This window comes from Theropithecus gelada, chromosome 8 (genome assembly GCF_003255815.1).
Source record: "Theropithecus gelada isolate Dixy chromosome 8, Tgel_1.0, whole genome shotgun sequence".
NCBI classification, from domain to species: domain Eukaryota; kingdom Metazoa; phylum Chordata; class Mammalia; order Primates; family Cercopithecidae; genus Theropithecus; species Theropithecus gelada.
Window position 1 is genome coordinate 4,441,976 of NC_037676.1, and position 22,888 is coordinate 4,464,863.

Sequence of the window (22,888 nt, forward strand, 5' to 3'; positions counted from 1 at the left end):
ATTGTACAGATCTGTGAGTATTTAGAATTTGATTAACATGACATACGAAATTGGTGAAATAATTGTAAATTAGTTAGTAAATGGCGCTGGGAAAACTACCCGGGGAGAAAAAGCTTTATACTTCTCACCATGCTCTAAAATAAAGTCCAGATGGGCTGAAGATTTAAATGCAATATTGATATTTACATATGTGAAATATATTAAGTGCAATATATTTATATGTGCATGTGTATGTGTCGTCTTCATCGTTTTGTTCTGTAAATATACATTTATTTACAAAACGAACACACATTTTATGCAGAGGGATTATATGTGGTCAGCTTCATTTGTATAATTAACCCACTCCTATGTATCCACCATCCTGCTTCAACATGGACAATCTTGTTGCATCGACCCACACTCTCTTGAATTATTTTTGTTATTTTGATTCAAATATGATATTTCAAATCATTTCATTCATAAATATTCCAGTATGTACATATAAAGGATAAGGACAATATCGTCAGTGTACCTAAAACATTCATTGCAATTGCCTAATATCATTAAACATCCAGTCAGCATTTCAATTTCCCCAATTATATTATAAATGTTTTGTTATTATTTATTTGAAGCAGACTCAATTAAGTTCAAGGATATAGTCTCTTTGCCTTGCTCTTAGTTATGTGCTCGTGCTTGTACAAATCACAGCAACCCATGGGCACCAGATCCTGTGACTGGCTACACTTGGGTCATATGCCCACTCCCATTATCATCAGATGGAGCAAATTTTTGTTACAGGAGAAATGGAGTGCTGGATTGGCAACATGACCGACACATCCAACCCTACGTTGTTACGGAGTGTTGCATTTTCTAATGGACTTCTCAGCCTGCCGCTGTAACACAGAGTTAAGCATCTTAAGTTGTCTCAAATTGACTGATTGCTAGAAATCAGCCACCCTCAAAGATTCTCCCAGCTCTTTCTGAGAGTTTTCAGCAGCTCTTCTCCTGTGTGTTCCCGAATGAGTTTCTCTGATTCTCACTCCCCAGCCTCCTAATCTTGACCCCGGTGCTATTGCCTCTTGTGCGGTACCCTCACCTTATACCTATGAGGGTACCGCACTATATGTAGCTCCGACAGCAGTCCTCACAGGTGCCCACCTTTACCCTCCCGCAGCCCTTGGAAAGACACATTGCTCTTTGATACCGACCGGGCCCTCCCACTGCTAGGAGAAGTGGTTACTCTTCTAGTCTCAGGTCTACTGCTTGCCAGCTGGTGTGTCTGCGTCAGACTGTGTCATGGTCAACCCACCAGATGTCTTTAGTTAATCCCCACTGGTCCCTCCAGTGCTGCCATCATGAATCAAGCTTTCTCCGAATGGGTCTTTGCCCACTATAGTCTCTGTTTCAATCTGTGTGAGCTGTTAAAATATATCCCTGGCTGACAGATGAAATGAACTCCCTGTGGCTAAAACGAGGCACACCAGAGATGAAATCAAGTGCCGTAGCAGAGAGGGATTGGCCACAAACCCCTGTATTCCTGTCATAAGGTCTTGTGTCCTAGAATTGAGCAGACACTAGCCCTTGCCCACAAAACACCTCTATGCTCTATAGTTCACCTTTTGATGGGTAAAGAGCCCAATTCTACCTCATTTTAATGTTAAAATTCCACCCTAAAACGAACAGACGATGTATGTTACATACATGCATGCCCACTGCACCTGCATTTGGGGTTTCCCTCATAAATATTTATAGATTTTCTCCAAATCTCCTAAGTATGCACCTAAGGCAGACCCCGAAGAACACAAATACCAGCCTTCCCTTTCTGCTCTTTGGAACCTGTGTTTATCAGTTTCCCTGGAGGCTCTGTTCTTTGATGAGATCGGGCACGTTCAGCGTGGTATGACTGTAGACAGAGGCTACGTTCCTTGATCTGCAGATCTGGTCTCAAAGTTTTCTTCTTTCCTTTCTCCATAGATCTCCTGGTCCTTTGTTAACAAAGCGGTCTTCTTAGTCTACCTCATTTTACCACGTGTTTCTATTTCTTCTTGTTTGCTTTCAACAGTCTCTATTGTAACGCAGCCTCAACTCCAGATTGACTACTTATGGAATGCTTCCTTTAATATTAATAGATGTAACAATTCACTCATTAAAGATTCAGTGTTTCCTGAAAATATGGAAAAACTAGCAGGTGTAAAATATTGAGTTATTTCATCTGGAGTGAAAAAGAAGCTCAACAGCAAATTTCAGCATTCATTTTAAGAATAAATTGTAGTTCAGAATCTGATCGGAACCTAATGCAAACCTGAAAGTCTGCTTTGATTTCGGTCTGGCTACCTCTGTCAGCTGCTTAATAAAAGTCTGTAAATTTCTCTTAAAGTTATGTTTCTAACACATTTCTCTCTAGATGAATCTAGTGAGATTTATAATATTCTGAATATTTGTTTCAATTTAACAGTATTTGGAAGAGCTCATCATGAGCTCTGATTCTCCACAAAGGGATTCTGCCTCCTGCATCTTAGTTATTTGGTACAATTGTTCAGCTTAGCTTTGTAGGGAAGAGAAAAATGTGTCTCTTGGGTCTCATAGCAGATGGCAGGCCACATGAGAAGGCAGATTCATTATTTCATTGGTGAAAAATCTGCCAAGAAAATTCCTTTTATCTTATGAAAGGCTCAGCCTTCAGAACTGAGAGCACGCATTTGGAAGGTGTTATAAATACTTTATGTTATTTTGTTTTTGCTGTCAGTACATTTTGAAGGCTGCACTGGGCTCTGGAGTCAAACACTGGCCTAAAGTCCCAGCACCACTTAAAACTGCATGTCCATTAGAGCTCCTTAACATATCAACCTCTTATATAAAATAGGGATCCTGATATAAGGGCTGATTGTTCTATTAATTGGGTTTGGTCATGCCAATTACACAGCACATAGAATCTGGAAGGTGCTCAACAGTACTAATTCTCTTCCTATGATCTCCAAGGAGTAGTTAAATAAGCACTTCCCAAAGTGTGCTCGCTACCTGTTTTGGTGAATTTTAATAGTTATGGCAAAGAAATGTCTCTGTGATTAAATATATTTGGGTAAAACTGGCTTATACAAAGATAAATAGAACATAGACTTCCCTTGCATTTTTGTTACCTACACAATGGGTGGGCTCAGTCACTTAGTGGATACCAACCCAATGGCCACAACCAAAGAGGCTTTTGCAAAGGGATTGTATTACTTGTAACAAGCATGGAGAACACCTTGGGGTAGTTTCCAAAGGAGAGTCTTCCAGAGCTGGGGGCTGGGTTGGGTTTTATAAGCTTAGGGTAATGAGGCAAGATCTGATTGGATTTTGCAACAAGGTGATTTCGGGAGGCATGATCTGACTGAATCCTGCCATGGAGTGATGCCAGACCTCAATCTGATTGGATCCTGCATCTTGCCATACCGTGTTCATCCACTTCTAATTCAGTCCCCTTAATTCAGAGCACTTAGGTACCCCCGGTTGGTGCAAACTTGGCTCTTCTGGGCACGCTCAGCTTACGTGGCCTGAGAGTCCTTGACAACTGAAAACCAACTTTCAACTTTGTTACATAAAACTTGAACAAGATTGGCTTGGAGCAGTTACATTTTCCTTTTCCTTTTTTAACTGCAGGGCATCTAGGAAACTTTTATGTGGATTTCTAAAGCACCATTACCCAGTATTATTTGAATATGGAGTCCTTTCTTCAAGTAAAAGTAGCAATCTTCAGGGCACATTTAAATACTGGGTTACACTCCATCAGAGCAATAAATCCTTCAACTGTGGCTTTTCTTGTATCTATACCCCACAGTTTTGTGATGGGACTGGTGCTCATATGTTTTAAAGAATTTTAAATGATTTTTAAAAGAAACGTTAACATATTTGAAGGAAAAAGACAATGGTTTGTTATAAACAATAGATATGTTTCTTCCGTTATTAAAACAGAGTCTAGATTTGGTACATAAGTATGTGATGTACTGACACATTTTCAGAGTTTCTAAAAAGGTTAAAAATGGAGTAATACTAAAAGGACATTTCGCCTAACCCTTAGCAGGGCAGAGCTACTTTCATTAAAATGTTTTCTGGCTCTTTTAGGCTAATAATCTGTGTAATCAGTACTCAGCAAAGTGCTTTACTTTCACCACCAAATCCGCAGGGCTTTCCTTTTTCTCCGACCTTGAAGACTTGAGAACTCGGGGAAGAATCTACTACACAGGTAAGGCATTCACCACTTTCACACTCTTTCAAATGAGCAGGAAAGAAGAAAACTTTGGCCTGGATGAGGAAAAGAGAGGGAAGGGAAATGGGAGAGTAGGGGGTCCGCCTTCACGGGCTGGGACTTGGGCAATTGCTCCAAAGGACCTTGGGCTTGATTTATGGTTTTGCCGTCACTTACTGAAATTCTGGTTTTTTGTTTTGTTTTATTGTTTTTGATAGTCTTGCTCTTTTGCCGAGGCTGGCGTGCAGTGGTGCCATCTTAGCTAACTGCAACCTCCTCCCAGGTTCAAGTGATTCTCCTGCCTCAGCCTCCCGAGTAGCTGGGACTACAGGCGCGTGCCACCACACCCAACTAATTTTTTTTTTTTTTTAGTAGAGATGGGATTTCACCATGTTGGCCAGGCTGGTCTCAAAGACTCCTGACCTCAGGTGATCCAACTGCTTCAGCCTCCCAAAGTGCTGGGATTACAGGTATGAGCCACTGTGCCCAGCCTTGAAATTCTAAATAAGTTTTCAACAAATGGTTCCATATTTTTATTTTGCACTGGGCTCCTCAAATTATGTAGCCAGTCCTAGAAGAGGGGGAAAACTTTGAAGAAAGGGCATGGCCTTGTCAGTGTTTGGCAGGTGTGGTTGGCAGCACTTAGCACTGACTGAGGAAGTAAGTGTCTGATCAGAGATCTCAACCCTAATGCTGCAGACGGGAAAAAAAAATTGGTAGTGCTAAACTGGCATGGCAGGCGAAGAACAAATTGAAGTGATAAATACGTATTTTGTGGGTGAGCCTTTCTGAACTGATAAAATATTTGATTTAATATCCCTCCTCTGAAACCCTAAGTAACTTACAGCATCCAAAAGAACAGCCTGGGGGTGGCTATGCTCCTAACAGAAACCCTCTATTTACAAAGCCATCAATTTCCCCTAGGGAGGGTTGCCATGGTGAGGTCTGTCACACCCGACAATCACTTCTACACACTATTCATTTAGAAAGTAAGCAATTAAATTCTCCCCTAAAAGGACATACAAAAGAATGATCATTATAGCCATTTTGGATGACTCATTCATTGGGATTAAAAGGTTGAAAGCCTCTTAAGGTCAAAATCATAGCTCCATCACTTTTTCCTCATTAAGAATATTTTTAGGTACTGCATAGTTTAAAACCTTATGGCCACTGCTGCCACAAAGGAAAATTGCAGAACCTAAAAACATTCATGAATTTGACTTTTTAAAACTAGACTTCACAGGATGGACCCAAGAGAAGGGTATTTGTTTTCCAGACAGTTTCATAAGAGTGGTGAATAAAAGGGGAAGTACTTTCATATTGTGTCAAGATAGAAGGCTGGATGAAGGGGATTCGAAAGGTGCTTCTGGGGAAGTGGGAAGAAAATCAAGAGGAGGTGTGGTCGTAGTGGTCAAAATGGAGTGCTTCCCAGATGGAGAGGTCAGCGGTGACAAATGCATCACCTCCCAGGAATGTGGGGCATTGCACATACAGAACATTCCAGGTGGGCGAAGTGCAAAACTCCTAAAGTGAAATAGGGAGGCCACAAGTGTTTGAGGAAGTTCAAGTCAAGCATTGGAACACTGCAGGGATGGTATTTCCTGGAGTTGTTCTCCAGCAGCCCTGAAATCAGGGAAATGAGAACTATCACAGGAGAATGCACAATGCAAGAAGAACATAGAGCTACTGACCCCAGGGAACAGATACCTTTAAGACAGTAAGAAAGATCTTTGAAGAAAGTTGAAGGGTTGCTGGAGAGGTAGGAAAGGCAACCAGGAAAGGGTCTTGCTTAAAGGCCTGTGACAGTATTTAAAGAAGTGCTCAACTGTAATACATGCTGCAGAGCAGTCAAGTCAAAAAAGAGCTGAAAGATACCTACCAGATGTAGCAATTTAAAAACCAACACTGATGACGTTGGAAAACAAAATTTCAATGGAAGGGCTGGATTATAATAGGTTAAGAAGTGACTGGAAGGTAAAGAAAAAGGGGAAAGTGAATGTGGCCCAGCATTTCAAAAATCTGAGTTCTGAATGGGAGAAAAGAAAAAAGACTTCATTTCCTAACCCACATGGGCTCACTGAGCATCCTTAATAGCAGGGAGTAGTCCCGAAGATCACAGAAGATGGGAACCCTGACTGCCTGATTCACTGTTACTTCCCCACTGGCGGGTCAGTACCTAGCACAGAAGCACTCACTGGATATTGTGTGAATGGATGATGCTGAGAATGTTTAGATTTTGATACTTTCAGAATGGAATCTGTGTAGAGTTGGTCTTATTAGGAGGGGGGAGAAGGGATAGGGAGGGGGAGAAGAGATGAGGGTGGGGAGACAAAGAGCCCCAGTGTAAACTGAAGTATTCAGCACAATTTGGCCAATACGTATGTGTTCCAAGCTGCTGGATACTCCAGGGAATCCCGGCTGTTGAAGGAGGGTCAAGAAGGGTCTCAAACAGCAGCGACACTAATGATCATGTGGGCATTAGCAGCACAGCTCTGAAAAGGCATTGGTAGGAACCGAGACAGAATAAAACTCCCAAAGGAATGGGGGATGCAAGATCTTAGCAGGTGACAGGCCACTAACACACGGCTTGAGATGTGACGCAGGACTCTTCTTCCCCTGGAGGGTCATTTGGAGACATATGGTAGTTTAAAGTGGGATCCCACATTTAATGGAGCCCTGAGGATATCATGACAGGACTAAGCCTGTAGGATCAAAGTCTTTGTGCCTAGAGCTGGGGAGCCTGGAGTAGAAACAATAGATGGTTAGTCCTAGTTAGCTCAATTTAACAAACATTAACTGAACAGTTCCTGTATTACCAGGAGCCAAGGAATGTAGTGGACATATCAATGTATGTAAAATACCATGTCTGTTCTCAAGACATTCAATGTCTAGTATAGGAGACAAACTTAGATGCAAATAAACACAACAGAAAGGAGTGATACATACAAAATAGAACTATGTTTAAGATACCTAGAATAGAAGGATATGAATGAATTCCGACTGGGGGGATCGGAGAAGGCATCAGAGAGAGGGGCTCTTGAGCAGAATTTTGAACAAAGAGAAGTTAAGATTTCAAGGCAGACAAAGAAGGAGGAGATGTTCAAAGCAGAGATGTCCTTATCTTGTGCAAAGGTATGGGAGCTTCGATTGTAATATATTCTATTGGACAAAAGCTAGATAATTAACGTGCTTTCCCAAGCCATATGACCCGAAAACAGATCACTTTTAGCCTTTCAAGCTACCAATTATAAAGGCTTCTTTAGCACTCCCTGTTCTGTAGTAGAAAGAGCACGTGGCTGGGGTAGGTGGGATGTCCTTGAACAGCACAGCTAGCTTGTAGCTCTAACAAACCCCTGGATCTCCTCTCTTTACCTATAAACAATACGTAGGCCAGCTTATTCCTATTTAGTCCTAAATGTTCATATTTCTTCTTCCCCCTTTAAAACATTGTTGAGGACTTTTTAGGAAGGTCCTCTCTCTGCTGAGTGCTCACAACTAGACATCCCAATCACTGCATCCCTGTTACCAAGCAGCATGGCCTCTTCCAGGTGACGTTAGCCAGGGGAGGCTCGGCTGATCACCCAGGTCCAGGGCAGCACCTTTGTTCCCTACTCTTTTTTTTTTTCATTAGTCCCTGTTTCACTGATGTCTTCCAGATTTCCATTCTGTCCCATTTGCTCAGTTCAGTTTTGTTGTTTCAAATAAATCTCCGTGGAAGGAAAAATACAGTGATCCTTTAAATCCACGGACTCTTCTGATCTGAAAGCCCTCCAGGTGGCTCATTCTTGCCTCTCTGCTTAATTTCCCCATCCATCTGAGAACAAGTCTCTTAATCATTCCTACTGCATCTTGATGTCTCTTTTAATCAATGGCTTTTAAAAAAATAAATTACTTTTCAATAATTGTTACTAGCCACTTTGCAAGTTCCTTCACATTTACAAACTACTTTTCAATAATTGTTAATAGCCACTTAGGAAGTTCCTTCACATCTTTATCTTGGGAGAGAAATTTTCTTAATGGAGCATTTGGACTAGAACAGCCAAACAAATATAATTTTAACTGGTTTTATGACACGACCCTAGAATAATAAAGGTTACTAAGCTATTAGTGAATTTTCATTTACTTTTTAGATATTGTATTTTTTCCTGAGAGCCAAAAATTTGCTTTGTATCTGCTGTTGATTATATTTTGCTTCCTGAACATGTTATGCATAAGGTCACTTTATTTCTAAGTATGTATCCTTATTCTCTACTTACTCATTTAATTTTAACTTAACTTGCTATTTCTGTTCTTAAATACATTCCATTGGTAGACATTATTGTTTGAAAACTCTTATTGGCAATCTCTTTTAGATGGGAGTCTTTGATGTGGTCAGTGCACTGGCTTTTCAGGGAAGGCTCTGTGAAATAAACCTGCACATCTTTGCAACTTCTGAGATTTTCCCCTCCACTCAATAGTTGATGTTCGGAAGCCCTTTCCTGCTTTGGGTGGACTGAAAGGTTCCCATGTGTGGCTTTCAGCCATTCCCTAATGCTGTTTGATGTTGGCGAATGGTCCGGGTTATAAAGTATTTTGCAAGCTCTCCTTGCGTGGGCACCCTCCTCCCATTTAATTACCCAGTGGGAAGAAGCGAGGAAAGTAGCCCTGGAGAGCAGTCTCTGGATGCCGAGGGCTAATAACTCACTCTCTGCAACACCACGTTTTCTTCTTCACTCAGAATTATTCTTCAATATATGATTCCAAGCAAGATTTGATTCCTGTTTTGCTTTTGTTCTGTAATGCAACCGTAGCTGCTTGTCTTTTAGATTTTTCAGTTACCTGCCTTTCCTGAATTATCTTCTTCACATGATACAACCTATGCAATTCAATTTTACTGAAACTATGTAAAATGATTGTGCCTTGAAGAAAAAACTGAATTTCTGTTAGAGCATAGCCATCAGGTCTTCAGATTCTGAGACTCACTTAAATGCCTCTCAAGCATACAGGAGTGAGATGCACCAAGAGACAATTTGCTCCATCCCTCAGGTATGTTTGGTTAGAAAGGGTGAGCAAATTCCGTGGTTGCTTTACTAATCCTGGAGAGACAGTTCTGTAATAAAGGAACATGTCTCAGAGAGTTGTGTGTATCCATTACCTTTCAGAACCATTGGCGAAATTAACTCAATTTGGAGATAGCGTCTTTTGTGTCCATTTAAAACAATTTTGAAATTCAATTCTTTTTAAATTTATGGACCACAATTGAGTTTTTTTACTATGTCTGTTAAAATATGGAAATTTTAGCCATTTCGATAGCATATGTTAATATACATGAATGGAATTTAAGAATGTGTTTCTTTCTGGCGGGATGCATGAGAACTTAAAAGGCAATGCCATTCAAATTGTACCCCATTTTTCTCTCAAGCATGGGAGTACTGGGCTGTGAAGTTACCTCCCCATATATGGATAGTAAGACTGTTTTTTGACAGCCTACAGGATGGGAGAAAATTTTTGCGATCTAGCCATCTGACAAAGGGCTAATATCCAGAATCTACAAAGAATTTAAACAAATTTACAAGAAAAACCAAACAACCTCATTAAAAAATGGGCAAAGGATATGCACAGATGCTTCTCAAGACATTCATGCAGCCAACACACATAGAAGAAAAGCTCAATATCACTGTTCATTAGAGAAATGCAAATCAAAATCACAATGAGATACCATCTCACACCAATTAGATTGGCTATTACTACAAAGTAAACAAAACAAAACAAAACAAAAACCAACAGATGATGGTGAGGTTGTAGAGAAAAAGGAATGCTTTTACACTGTTGGTGAGAGTATAAATTAGTTCAACCATTGTGGAAGACAGTGTGGTGATTTCTCAAAGATCTAGAGGCAGAAATGCCATTTGACCCAGCAATCCCATGGCTGGGTATACACCCAAAGGAATAGAAATCATTATATTATAAAGATACGGGCACACATATGTTCAGTGCAGTACTGTTTACAATAGCAAAATCATGGAATCAACCTAAATGCCCATCAATGATAGACTGGATAAAGAAAATGTGGTACATATACACCACGGGTTACTATGCAGGCATAAAAAGGAACAAGATTGGCTGGGAGCAGTGGCTCACACCTGTAATCCCAGCACTTTGGGAGGTCAAGGCGGGCGGATCACTTGAGGTCAGGAGTTTGAGACCATCCTGGCTAACATGGTGAAACCCCGTCTCTACCTGCGTAATCCTGAGTACGTTGCTTAGGCTCTCTGAATCTGTTTCTTCATAGCCACATTCCTCATGGGAAGTGTGAGAACTGGTAAAGTTAGTATCTATAAAATGCTGAGCACAGAGTCTGGAGCAGAGGGAACCCTTGGTCCTAACCATGCCACACATCAGATACAGGGGAGTTTTTAAAACAACACCTCTTCATGTCCCAGGATTGGAGAGTCTCTGAGAAGTAAAAATCACTCTTTCAGATTAATGGGGAGTAATCCATCAAATTAGTGAAAATAGAAATAATCAATTCATCTTAATTTATCATTTTCAATTACAGAAACTAATTAAGAAGTATTATCCACATTTTATTGTGTCTCCATGAGACAATTTGTTTGTAGATCTTTTTCGCTTTGCAAGCTTTCATTTCCGTGCATTACCTCCGTCAGGGGCTGTAACACTAGAACACAGTATTCCTTCTCCAAGGTCTTGAACCAGATGACTTCTGAGCATGGTGAATGAACCTCTCCAATCTTTATCCTAGCCTTCCAGGGACACTCAGTCGTAAGTCTCATGAGATCAAGAAAGGGCCTGGGGCTCAAGGTAAAACTCTGGAAACACTGGAGGCAGATGAAGCCAGACAGATGGTGAAGTTTTGCAGAGAGAACATAAAAAGAAAGAAAGAGACCTTGGACATAAACCTGAAAAATGTCAGGGTTTAAGAGGAAAAAAGGATAACAGGAATCCATAAAGAAGACTGAGATGAAATAGAAAGGTAGGAGGAAGTTGGAATCCCAGAAGTCAAGATAAAAGGAAGCCTCTTTTTTTTAAAAAATGGAAATTGAATGTATATTTCTGCTGAGATGATTATGGCATTTCTGTAAATATATTATGAAGAGAGGGTAACTTTTAAAGTTTTTATTCAGGGTAATAATTAAGATCCAGCAATACTGATTGATGTTTGCAAAATATCCAAAACTTGTGCATTTGTGTATATATTATCTGCTATGCAGAGTAAAAAAGCAATAGAAATTTTCACATTTCTTCCATTTAGTATCTGTGAAAATCTGTGAAGGTTTTCTCAAAATGTCAGCAGCCCATGAGTCTCACAATCAGCATAACAGAGAGCATTTATTCCAAGATTCTTGTTTCCTTCCAGCACTTTGGCAAAATCAGGAACAATGTATTCCCCATAAAACTGAATATCTATTACTTCTTATTCCATCCAATTTGAGACCAGCCTGGCCAACATGATGAAACCCCGTCTCTACTAAAGACACAAAAAATTAGCCAGGTGTGGTGGTGGGCACCTGTAGTCCCAGTTACTCGGGAGGCTGAGGCAAGAGAGTCGCTTGAACCTGGGAGGCAGAGGTTGCAGTGAGCCGAGATTGCGCCATTGCACTCCAGCCTGGGGGACAAGAGCGAAACTCCATCTCAAAAAACAAAACAAACAAAAACAAAAAACCAAAAACAACTATAGTTGTGCATGTCAGGATGGCTCTACTGTCTATCAATTGAAGTTTTTTTGGCATTTACTGAAGTTAAAATAAACAAGGAGTTTTTAACATAATACTCAGTAGTATGAGAAGGAAAACAGCAAAAAGTCAGTTCTCTTTTCTTCCTGCCCTACCTGCTATCAATTGCTCAGTAACTGTTTAAGGATGCTGGGCTGGGAGCAGTGGTTCATGCCTGTAACCCCAGCACCTTGGGAGGCCAAGGTGGGAGGATCACCTGAGGCCAGGAGTTAAAGACCAGCCTGGACAACACAGTGAGATCCCATCTCTACAAAAAATGTTTTAAAATATATTAGCTGGGCATGGTGGCATGTGCGTATAATCCCAGCTACTGGGGAGGCTGAGGTGGGAGGATCACTTGAGCGCAGGATTTCCAGACTGCAGTGAGCTATGATTGCACCGCTGCAAGGCAACCTGAGCAACAGAGCAAGACTTTGCCCTCAAAAAGAAAAAAGAAAATAAAAAGAATGTCCCTTGGTGTCAGTCACTGAGCTGGAGATATAAATGAATAAGGTGAGGTATGACTTTCAAGAAGAAGAAGAGACAAAGACAGAAAACCTCCATTTACTGAGGGTCTCGTGTGTGCCAGGTACCCTCCTAGGCCCTTTACATGCCATAGTAGATCCAGGATTTGGGGAATCAGAAACATACACAATTTGGGGATCTTCCTTAAGAGAAAGAATATAAAACTACAAAAAGAAAATTAGGTGCAGGGTCTTAGACAAGCCCTGAATCAGACCACTCTTTGGTTTATAAATCTTGAAAAATATTCCTTTCACACTTTAAAATCCAAACCCTCTCCCTTGGCTTTGAAAATTCTACATGATTTGGCCTCTTGTAAAAGTCTCTTTGGAGCCTCCATATTAAATAAAAGAGTGTAAGTTCCCCCATTGGAAGTGTCATACAAATTGGTGTTTCACTGACAGAGATAGGGAGGAAATCACTAGATCAAGGTTCCCCAAATGCCATTTACAAAAGACTCTTTGGAGTACTCCTTCATCAAAAGAGATCCCAGACCCAGCACCGGTCTCCAGTTATGCTGAATCCAAGTGGCTGTGGGTGTGGCCTCATGAATCTGCATTTTAACAAGGAGCACCCCATGAAAATCTGACGCAGAGAGATAAAGTTTATGATCACTACTCTAAGTCCAGATACAAGATTCAGTGATTTGAAAATCACTAACGGTAGAACTTGGTTTATATTAATTATAAATGGAAAGATGAAATAGTAGACGTGGGCCATAAGACCCTTACCAACTTCAGTCCCAGATTCAGATGTAACTAATCTGGGTGGCCTCTGGGTGTCATTTTTTAAAGTGTCCCAGGTGACGCCCAATATATTTCAAGAAGTTTGTGTAGGAAAGAATCCTAACAGGAAAACAAGTCCTCACTGTTAACCAGAGTATTATACTACAACATCAGTCTCTCAGCAATGAGGTTTATAGGGTTTTTTTGTTTGTTTTGGGGGGAATTTTTTTTTTTTTTTTTGAGACGGAGTCTCGCTCTATCGCCAGGCTGGAGCGCAGTGGCATGATCTTGGCTCACTGCAACCTCTGCCTCCCAGGTTCAAGTGATTCTCTTGCCTCAGCCTCCCGAGTAGCTGGGATTACAGGTGCGTGCCACCATGCCCAGCTAATTTTTGTATTTTTGGTGGAGACAGAGTTTCATCATGTTGGTCAGGATGGCCTCAATCTCCTGACCTCGTGATCCACCTGCCTCGGCCTCCCAAAGTGCTGGGATTGCAGGCGTTGAGACACCACACCCTGCCTGGGGGGATTTTTTTGAGACAGAGTCTCACTCTGTTGCCCAGGCTGGAGTGCAGTGGCATGATCATGGCTCACTGCATCCTCAATCTCCCAGGCTCAAGTAATGCTCCCACCTCAGCCTCCTGAGTAACTGAGGCCACAGGCGCCCGCAACCACACCTGGCTATTGTTTGTATTTTTTGTAGAGACAAGGTCTTGCTATGTCACTTGGGCTGGTCTCAAACTCTTGGACTCAAGCGATCCTCCCAAAGTGCTGGGATTACAGGAGTGAGCCATTGCGAGAAGTCAGGTTTTTGTTTTTCTTATTTCTGCTTGTATTTTAGATTCAGAGGGCACATGTGCAGGTTTTTTACCTGAGTATATTGCATAATACTGAGGTTTGGGCTTCTACTGATCCCATCACCTGGATAGTAAACATAGCACCCAACAGGAAGATTTTCGGCCCTTGCCTCTTCCCTCCTTTTGGAGTCCCCTGTGTTCATTGTTCTCATCTTTATGTGTATGTGTACTTAAGATTTAGCTCCCACTTGTAAGTGACAACATGCTGTATTTGGTTTTCTGTTTCTGTGTTAATTTACTTAGGATAATGGCCTGCAGTTGCATCTGTGTTGCTGCAAGGAACATCATTTCATTCTCCTTTATGGCTGCATAGTATTCCAAGGTGTATATGTACCACATTTTCTTTATCCATTACACCATTGATGGGCACCTGGGTTGACTCCATGTCTTTGCTATTGTGAATAGCACTGTCATGAACATACAAGCACATGTGTCATTTTGGTAGGACTATTTATTTTCCTTTGGGTACCCAGTAATGGGATTTCTGGGTCGAGTGGTAGTTCTATTTTCAGTTCTTTTGAGAAATCTCCAAACTGCTTTTCACAATGGCTGAACTAATTTACATTCCCACCAACACTGTATAAGCGTTCCTTTTTCTTAGCACCCTCGCCAACGTTTGTTAGTTTTTGACTTTTTAATAACAGGCTTGGAAGTTTTTAAAGGGATACGTAGTGGACACTGGAAAAGGGTGAGGCAGGGAAACATCTCACTAGAAAGAAGTGGTGAAAAAGAAGTGAAGACAGTATTTTTATTTAGGAGGGGGAATCTTGTTTCATGCCAACAATTAGACTTTACTCATTTATTCTCTCTGCCCTTCCCACATTCACTCAAATGCATCTCAACAAACCCTTCTCTTCAGTAAGTAGAATATTTTTTTCTTATTGAGAATGGCAAGTTCCACTTAAACCAAAACAGACGTCATAAAGAACACCTACACCAAGGCAGATGGTTATAAAAAACAATGAAAATATTGGAACAAATATTATCAATTTTTTTTTTATTTTTTTATTTTTTTTATTTTTATTTTTTTATTTTTTTCTTTTTTAAATTTATTTATTATTATTATACTTTAAGTTGTAGGGTACATGTGCATAACGTGCAGGTTTGTTACATATGTATACTTGTGCCATGTTGGTCTGCTGCACCCATCAACTCGTCATTTACATCAGGTATAACTCCCAATGCAATCCCTCCCCCCTCCCCCCTCCCCATGATAGGCCCCGGTGTGTGATGTTCCCCCTCCTGAGTCCAAGTGATCTCATTGTTCAGTTCCCACCTATGAGTGAGAACATGCGGTGTTTGGTTTTCTGTTCTTGTGATAGTTTGCTAAGAATGATGGTTTCCAGCTGCATCCACGTCCCTACAAAGGATGCAAACTCATCCTTTTTTATGGCTGCATAGTATTCCATGGTGTATATGTGCCACATTTTCTTAATCCAATCTGTCACTGATGGACATTTGGGTTGATTCCAAGTCTTTGCTATTGTGAATAGTGCTGCAATAAACATACGTGTGCATGTGTCTTTACTACAAGGCTACAGTAACCAAAACAGCATGGTACTGGTACCAAAACAGAGATATAGATCAATTTTTTAAGTACAGATAAGAGTTGGATGAATCCCACATATATTGATCAATACCAACAACCATTGATCAAAGGACAAGTCTTTTCAGGCCTCGCAACACTTACCCCTGTAACATAGAAGCAAATATAAATGTGAGAAAAAACAACTAAAATCATCAAACATTTTGGAAAAATCAGTGTCATGAAAGAATGGCACAAAACTCAGAAGAGCTGACAACTGTGGAAACAAAGCTCATACAGGAAACAGAATAATTAACAAACTCAGCCTTTCAAGAAACTATTATTCCCACAAGACAACAACGTCAGCCCCAACAAGGAAAACAATTCAAACCAATACAGAAAATGTTTAAAAGTAGGGAAATGTTTGAGCTTTAAATTCATGAATTAGATGGTTTTCTACTTCACCTATAAGTGGGTAAAGATGTCTTATCTCATGTGTTCTATAACAGTTTTAGAGACCTAATGAATCAAAACAAATGTCAGGAGTTGTACACTAAAATATTAATAAGTATAAACTCAGTTAAGTATGAGTCTCACCTTTTCCACCCACACTGGGCACCTGAATCTTGACTATTTATCTGTTGAAACATCACAATATCCGCTGGTGAGCTGGGCACAGTGGCTCACACCTGTAATACCAGCAACTTGGGAGGCTAAGGAGGGAGGATTGCTTGAGGCCAGAAATTTGAGGCCAGCCCGGGCAACCCTGTTTCTACAGAAATTTTTTTAAAACATTAGCTAGGTGTTGTGGTACATGCTTGTGTTCCTAGCTACTTGGGAGGCTGAGATAGGAGGATTGCTTGAGCCCAGGAGTTCGAGGTTACAGTGAGCTATGATTGTGCCACCACACTCCAGCCTGGGTGACAGCACAAGACCCTGTCTCTGAAAAGAAAAGAAAAGAAAAGAAAAGAAAAGAAAAGAAAAGAAAAGAGAAGAGAAGAGAAGAGAAGAGAAGAGAAGAGAAGAGAAGAAAAGAAAAGAAAAGAAAAGAAAAAAAAGATATCTGCTGGTAACAATGTCTACAGAACTGGGATTTTAATTTGGGGGTCTTAAAGGACAACATCAGAAGTTAGGGCAATAGACTTATAGCTTGTAAAGACGTTTTGAAAAAAGTAATTATAACAAAATTATACAGTTTCTACTTGAGCCTGTATGTCTCATACAGAGAAATAATCAGGGATTTCAGGCACCAGTATTTATAATAGCTTACTACCCCAGATCTAGGCAGTATTAGACCATAAGATTTGCGCTGTTTCAATTCACACTGGAGAAAGGATTGTAATTTCCTTGCAAATGTCTCTTTCTTCTCCCTGTACCATACCCCTATATCTCTTAAGACAACACACACACACACACACACACACACACACACACACACACACACATATTCTCTCTCTCTCTCACTCCCTACTTTTTTCCTTCCTACTGACTGAGAGATTCAAACCTTCAAAAAGTCCCAAATTCCTTCCCATTTAATAAAAACATCTTCCAAATTTAAAATTACTGAGAAATAATCTTGAAATATTTTTCGCTCCAGTGACAAAGAAATAAGTATAACCTTTTGGGAAAGAATTAAACAAAAATAAGCTGGCAGGATTGACAAGTCTAGCACATTATGCTAGAAAGAATTAGGAGGTTTTTGTCAAATGCATAAGGCACAATTTCTTTGGCTCAGATTGTTCTGTCTATATTTCTTCATTTTTCTTACATAAACACATATAAATTAGTTTTCAGAATTGCACTGGTGAGGATGTTGTTTAAGTATTAGTTGTAAAGTTTCAAGAAAAGCAGAAAAACAAACAAACAAACAAACAAAAAACCTAGTGGAAACCTAGACCTCCTTGGAATTCAGCCCAGCACACACACACACTCTTTGTGAGCTGAGGGAGAGCAGCTCACCGGCACTCCATTTCATATCCATCCTAATTATTGCACAAAATCTCCTAAGGAGATCTAATTGTTAAAAATAAAGCATTAGAATGCTTCTTGCTGTTTGAACTTCGGTTCTGCTCCAAATAGAACAGAATGAAATGTACTGAAGAACAGGAGAGAACATTCCAACACAGAATGGATCACTGCAAATTCAACCTTTATTAGGATTCTAAAGCTAAAGCACGGATGATTAAATTTTCTGTACCTTTGCCACCTAAGTCAGGCTTCTAGAGCTTTCCCACAGCTATAAGGTATCTTTCTGGTCTGAGGTCTTCTTGTAAGCATACACCTCAGCAGTCTCTTAGATACTTTATTATTCAGCAGTGGTCTGTTGACATTGAGCCCAGGGCAGACATGGATTTTGCAAGGCAGAGACTAAAGGAATCTGATATGGTTTGGCTGTGTCCCCACCCAAGTCTCATCTTGAATTGTAGCTCCCATTATCCCCACCTGTCATGGGTAGGACCTGGTGGGAGGTAATTGAATATTGAGGGTGGATTTTTCTTGTGCTGTTCTCAAGATAGTCAATAAGTCTCTTGAGATCTGATGGTTTTATAAAGGGGAGTTCCCCTGCACACGCTCTCTTGCCTGCTGCCAGGTCAGACATGCCTTTGCTCCTCCTTTGTCTTCCACCATGATTGTGAGGCCTCCCCAGCCATGTGGAACTGTGAGTCCGTTAAACCTCTTTTTCTTTATAAATTACCCAGTCTCAGGTGTTTCTTCATGGCAGTATGAAAATGGACTAACACAGAGTCTTCCAGATTACTGCCTTCCACCTCCATATTCTCACAGTTGTGAGAGTATTCCTGTAGAGTTACTCTGCTGACTGGTTGGGTCGTGCTAGTGATAAGATAGCTAAGAAAACATTTTTGGAAAACAGAACAACAGTGATGAGAACAGGAAAAGAACATAGAGGAGGAGCAGACATGGAGGAGAAGCACTGAGGCTGCTCCTCTTTCGGAAGTGGCTGTACGGCTAGGGAAAGCTTCTGGAGTCACTCTCCACCCTAAGTGGAACTGACCTTCTCAATCTGCAGCTCACTGCTTTCTGTAGCCCCTTCTAGCAAAGCACCTGTAATCCTTTGCTGCATTTATTGTTCACATGTGAACAAAAATTTTCATAAATAAGGCATTAGAAAATGCATGAACAAGAAGAAAAATGTACTTAATATTCTTGCCCTGAGGGTTTTTCCATAATAATCATGGGAAATTGGAAAATGACCACACTCAGAAAATACATATTCTTGGTATTGTGAATTCTCTTCACCTGGACATTGAAGGAAGATCCTCAGCTAAGATTTTTTTTTAAGTCTTTTTTTTTTATGTCTTTTATTATCATTATTATTATTATACTTTAAGTTCTAGGGTACATGTGCATAATGTGCAGGTTTGTTACATATGTATACTTGTGCCATGTTGGTGTGCTGCATCAATGTCAACTATTTCACTGACGTTTCTCTGACTCTAGTGAGGCCTATTAACCCTTTGTGTGTTTCTATTTGTAGTTAGAACTTCATTGGAGAGACAAGTCTTTTGTATGTAATTAAAGAGTAAATTCCCATTTATACAGAGAAGCCATGTAGAAAGACTAATTTGAATTTTGGGGTGTTACTCAATAAGCACATGCTACTACGTAAGACCCCAATGTTTATAAACTTTTGAGAGACTTAAAAATTAGAAAAGTTAGGTTCAGTAATTACGTTTTTTGTTTGTGGGTTTTTTGTTTGTTTGTTTGTTTTTGAGATGGAGTCTCACTCTGTTGCCCAGGCTGGAGTGCAATGGTATGATCTTGGTTCACTGCAACTTCTGCCTCCCAGGTTTATGCGATTCTCCCACCTCAGTCTCCCAAGTAGCTGGGATTACAGACACGTGCCACCATGCCCAGCTAATGTTTATATTTTTAGTAGAGACAGCGTTTTGCCATGTTGAGTTTTGCCATGTTGACCAGGCTGGTCTCGACCTCCTGACCTCAAGTGATCTGCCTGCCTCAGCGTCCCAAAGTGCTGGGATTACAGGTGTAAGCCACTGCACTTGGTGTAGTAATTATGTTTTAATATGCCTATCAATTGAAATCTCATATATATGTGTACAGATATGTAATTGTATGACAATCTGATTAATGAGAATGTGAAAACACAAGCATATTCCTTTGTTTGGAATAATGATTCTCCATGTTTTTTTTATTTTAAAAAATGGGCATGTAATTAATCATTAAAAACAAATTGAACAATAGCTCAGTCATTATAAGCCATCTGTTGTGCTTGTGGTCTGTCCAATTAGAGCAAGTTTTGAATGCTCTAACTGAAATATGTCAGTTGTGTATGTTCTTCCTTTGGGACTAAAGTCTTCCTCTGTGTGTGTGTGTGTGTGTGTGTGTGTGTGTGTCTATGTATATGTGAGAGTGTGTGTGTTGCGTGGTGATTAAAAAGTGGGTCAAGGGGAGAGATCAGTGGTCCCAACTGGGCATCAAGGCAGAGGGAGGAGCAGGGATTTGCTCCAAAGCTTTTAAGTGAATTGATTCCTCATCTTACACTCCTTTGTTGAGAATTTTTTAATATTACTGAATCTTTGAAACACAGTAAAGTATAAACATTTATTTAATATATACGTAATAATATATACATTATATTTATTTAATGTACGATTTCTGAGTAACTATTCTTCTAAAGTTAAAACTCCTTGTCAATGGAGTTTAAAATTCAATACTCCCATGTAGGTATTTTGGTGTTTTGTGGGGAGGAAAGCTATTTATTTACAGATATTCTATAACAATGTAGTACAGCAATGGCTCTCAAAGTGGGAATTTTTATTTATTCACTTAGTTTTTTGAGACATATTCTCACTCTGTCACCCAGGCTGGAGTGCACTGGTGCAATCTCGGCTCACTGCAACCCTCTGTCTCCCAGGTTCTACTGCCTCAGCCTCCTGAGTAGCTGGGACTACAGGTGTGTGCCACCATGCCCGGTTAATGCTACTAAAAATAGTAGAGATGGGGTTTCATCATGTTGACCAGGTTGGTCTCAAACTCCTGACCTCAACTGATCGCCTTCCTCAGCCTCCCAGTGTGCCAGGATTATAGTCAAAATGGGAATTTAAATATGTATTTGTGGAAGGTTGAGGGTTATATAAGAAATGTTAAAACTTTCATTTCCATTTCATGATGGTTTTTTGTTTGGGGAAGCAAAAGATTATTTAACAGGACATGGAATGTACTAACTATATAAGAAACGATTGATAAATCTAAACTTCATGAAGTTTAAGAACCTATTTTCAACAACAAAAAGACACAATTCAAAGAGTAAAAAGAGACACTGAAGACTAAGAGAAGATATTCACAGCATATATATCTGTCAAAAAAACTCACGTTTCGGATAGAAATCCTACAGTTTAATAAGAAAAGGACAATCCAGGCTGGGCATGGTGGCTCACGCCTGTAATCCCAGCATTTTGGGAGGCTGAGGCGGGTGGATCACTTGAGGTTAGGAGTTTTGAGGCCAGACTGACCAACGTGATGAAACCCCATCTCTACTAAATATACAAAAAAATTACCCAGGCATGGTAGCACGTGCCTATAATTCCAGCGACTTGGGAGGGTGAGGCACAAGAATTGCTTGAACCCGGGAGGGGGAGGTTGCAGTGAGCCGAGATCATGCCACTATACTCCAGGCTGGGGGACAAAGTGAGACTGTCAAAAAGAAGAAAGAAAGAAAAGCAAAGAAAAGGAGGGAAGGAAGGAAGGAAGGAAGGAAGGAAGGAAGGAAGGAAGGAAGGAAGGAAGGAAGGAAGGAAGGAAGGAAGGAAGGAGGGAAAGAAAAAAGAAAAGAGAGGGAGGGAGGGAGGGAGGGGACAATGCAACTTTCAAAAATGAGCAAAAGATTTAAACAAGCCCTAGGCACTTCACTAGAAGATATGCAAATGACCAAGAAGCATATGAAAGCATCTCAACATAACTAATCATCAGGGAAATGCAAATTTAACCACAATATATTATACACTCTCCAGAATGGCTAAAATGTTTGAAAGGCTGACAATACCCATTCTCTCATACCTTGCTGGCATGAATTTAAATGGTTACAGTTCAGAAAGCTATTTAGCAAAATATCTATTAAGGTTCCATATAGGCCTATCCTATGCCCCAGCAGTTCCACTCCTATTTATTCTAGAGAAATAAGTGCATATGTCTACCCAATTAATATATAAGACTTTTTCATAATAGTCTAACACTGGAAATCTGTCCATCCCTAGAAATAAATAAGCTTTGGTATATTCATAAATAGCATCTAATAACACATCTATGAAAAAGAACAAGCCATATGTAACATGGTTCCATCTCAGACATGATATTGAGGGAAGACAGCCAGGCGCAAAAGAGTATAACTTATATCATTCCACTTACATAAAGTTCAAAAATAGGCAAAACGAACTGACAGCAATAGAAATCAGAACAGCAGTAAACGCTGCAGGGTTGAGTATGAATTGGGAGAGGGTATGGGGGGAACTTCTAAGGTTTTACAAGTGTATTATATTTTTATCTGAACGGTAGTTACATCAATATATACATTTGTAAAAATCAATCAAGTAGTGCATTTAATATTTGTGCAGGTGTGTACATTAAAACTAAATGAAATTGCTTTTTAAAGAAAAGATAGAAAAGAAAAGAAGAGCATCAGTTAAATTTGAGAAACTGTTCTATAACAAATACTCTGTCCACTTAGTGGCACAAGCAGGAAACCTTGGAGTCTTCATCGTTCTGCACCTCCATCTCATTGCCAAAATAGATAATTTATATTTTATATAAATTGATGATTTATATTCTTTATAATTTTAAAATCGAATACTCAATTTTTAGAAAAACACAACAATAATGGCCATATACCAGGGAAAAAAGGGGACATATGGGGACCACCTCTTTTGGCTTTGGAGCTCCCCTCACTCTATCCCTGTATGGGGGAGCTTTTTCCTTCTGTCTTCTCCCTTCCTTCTTGCCTATTATACTCTCTGTTCCTTAAAACAAAACAGAAAGAAAAAGGGGGGACATAACTTTTTAAAATCTTGGCTTTTGATAGGATTAATAATCTCCACTTTTTTGAGTGTGTGTGCTCTTAGGGTAGAAAATCCTAGGGTGTAAAAGAAGAAAGCCAGCAAATACCTTGTTTCAATTTTTTCTCACTTCCTACACTGGAAGAGGCAGAGTGCTTCTCTTCTCCTAAGTTCACACATCAGGTTAGTGGGGGCCAGTGCTAGAAGCCAGATCTCTGGTTCCCAATCACACCTCTTTTTCAAGCTTCATATTATATTTCAAATGTGTTATTTATGTAAGATCATTTGCGGTGGGATGAATGAGGTCATAAGA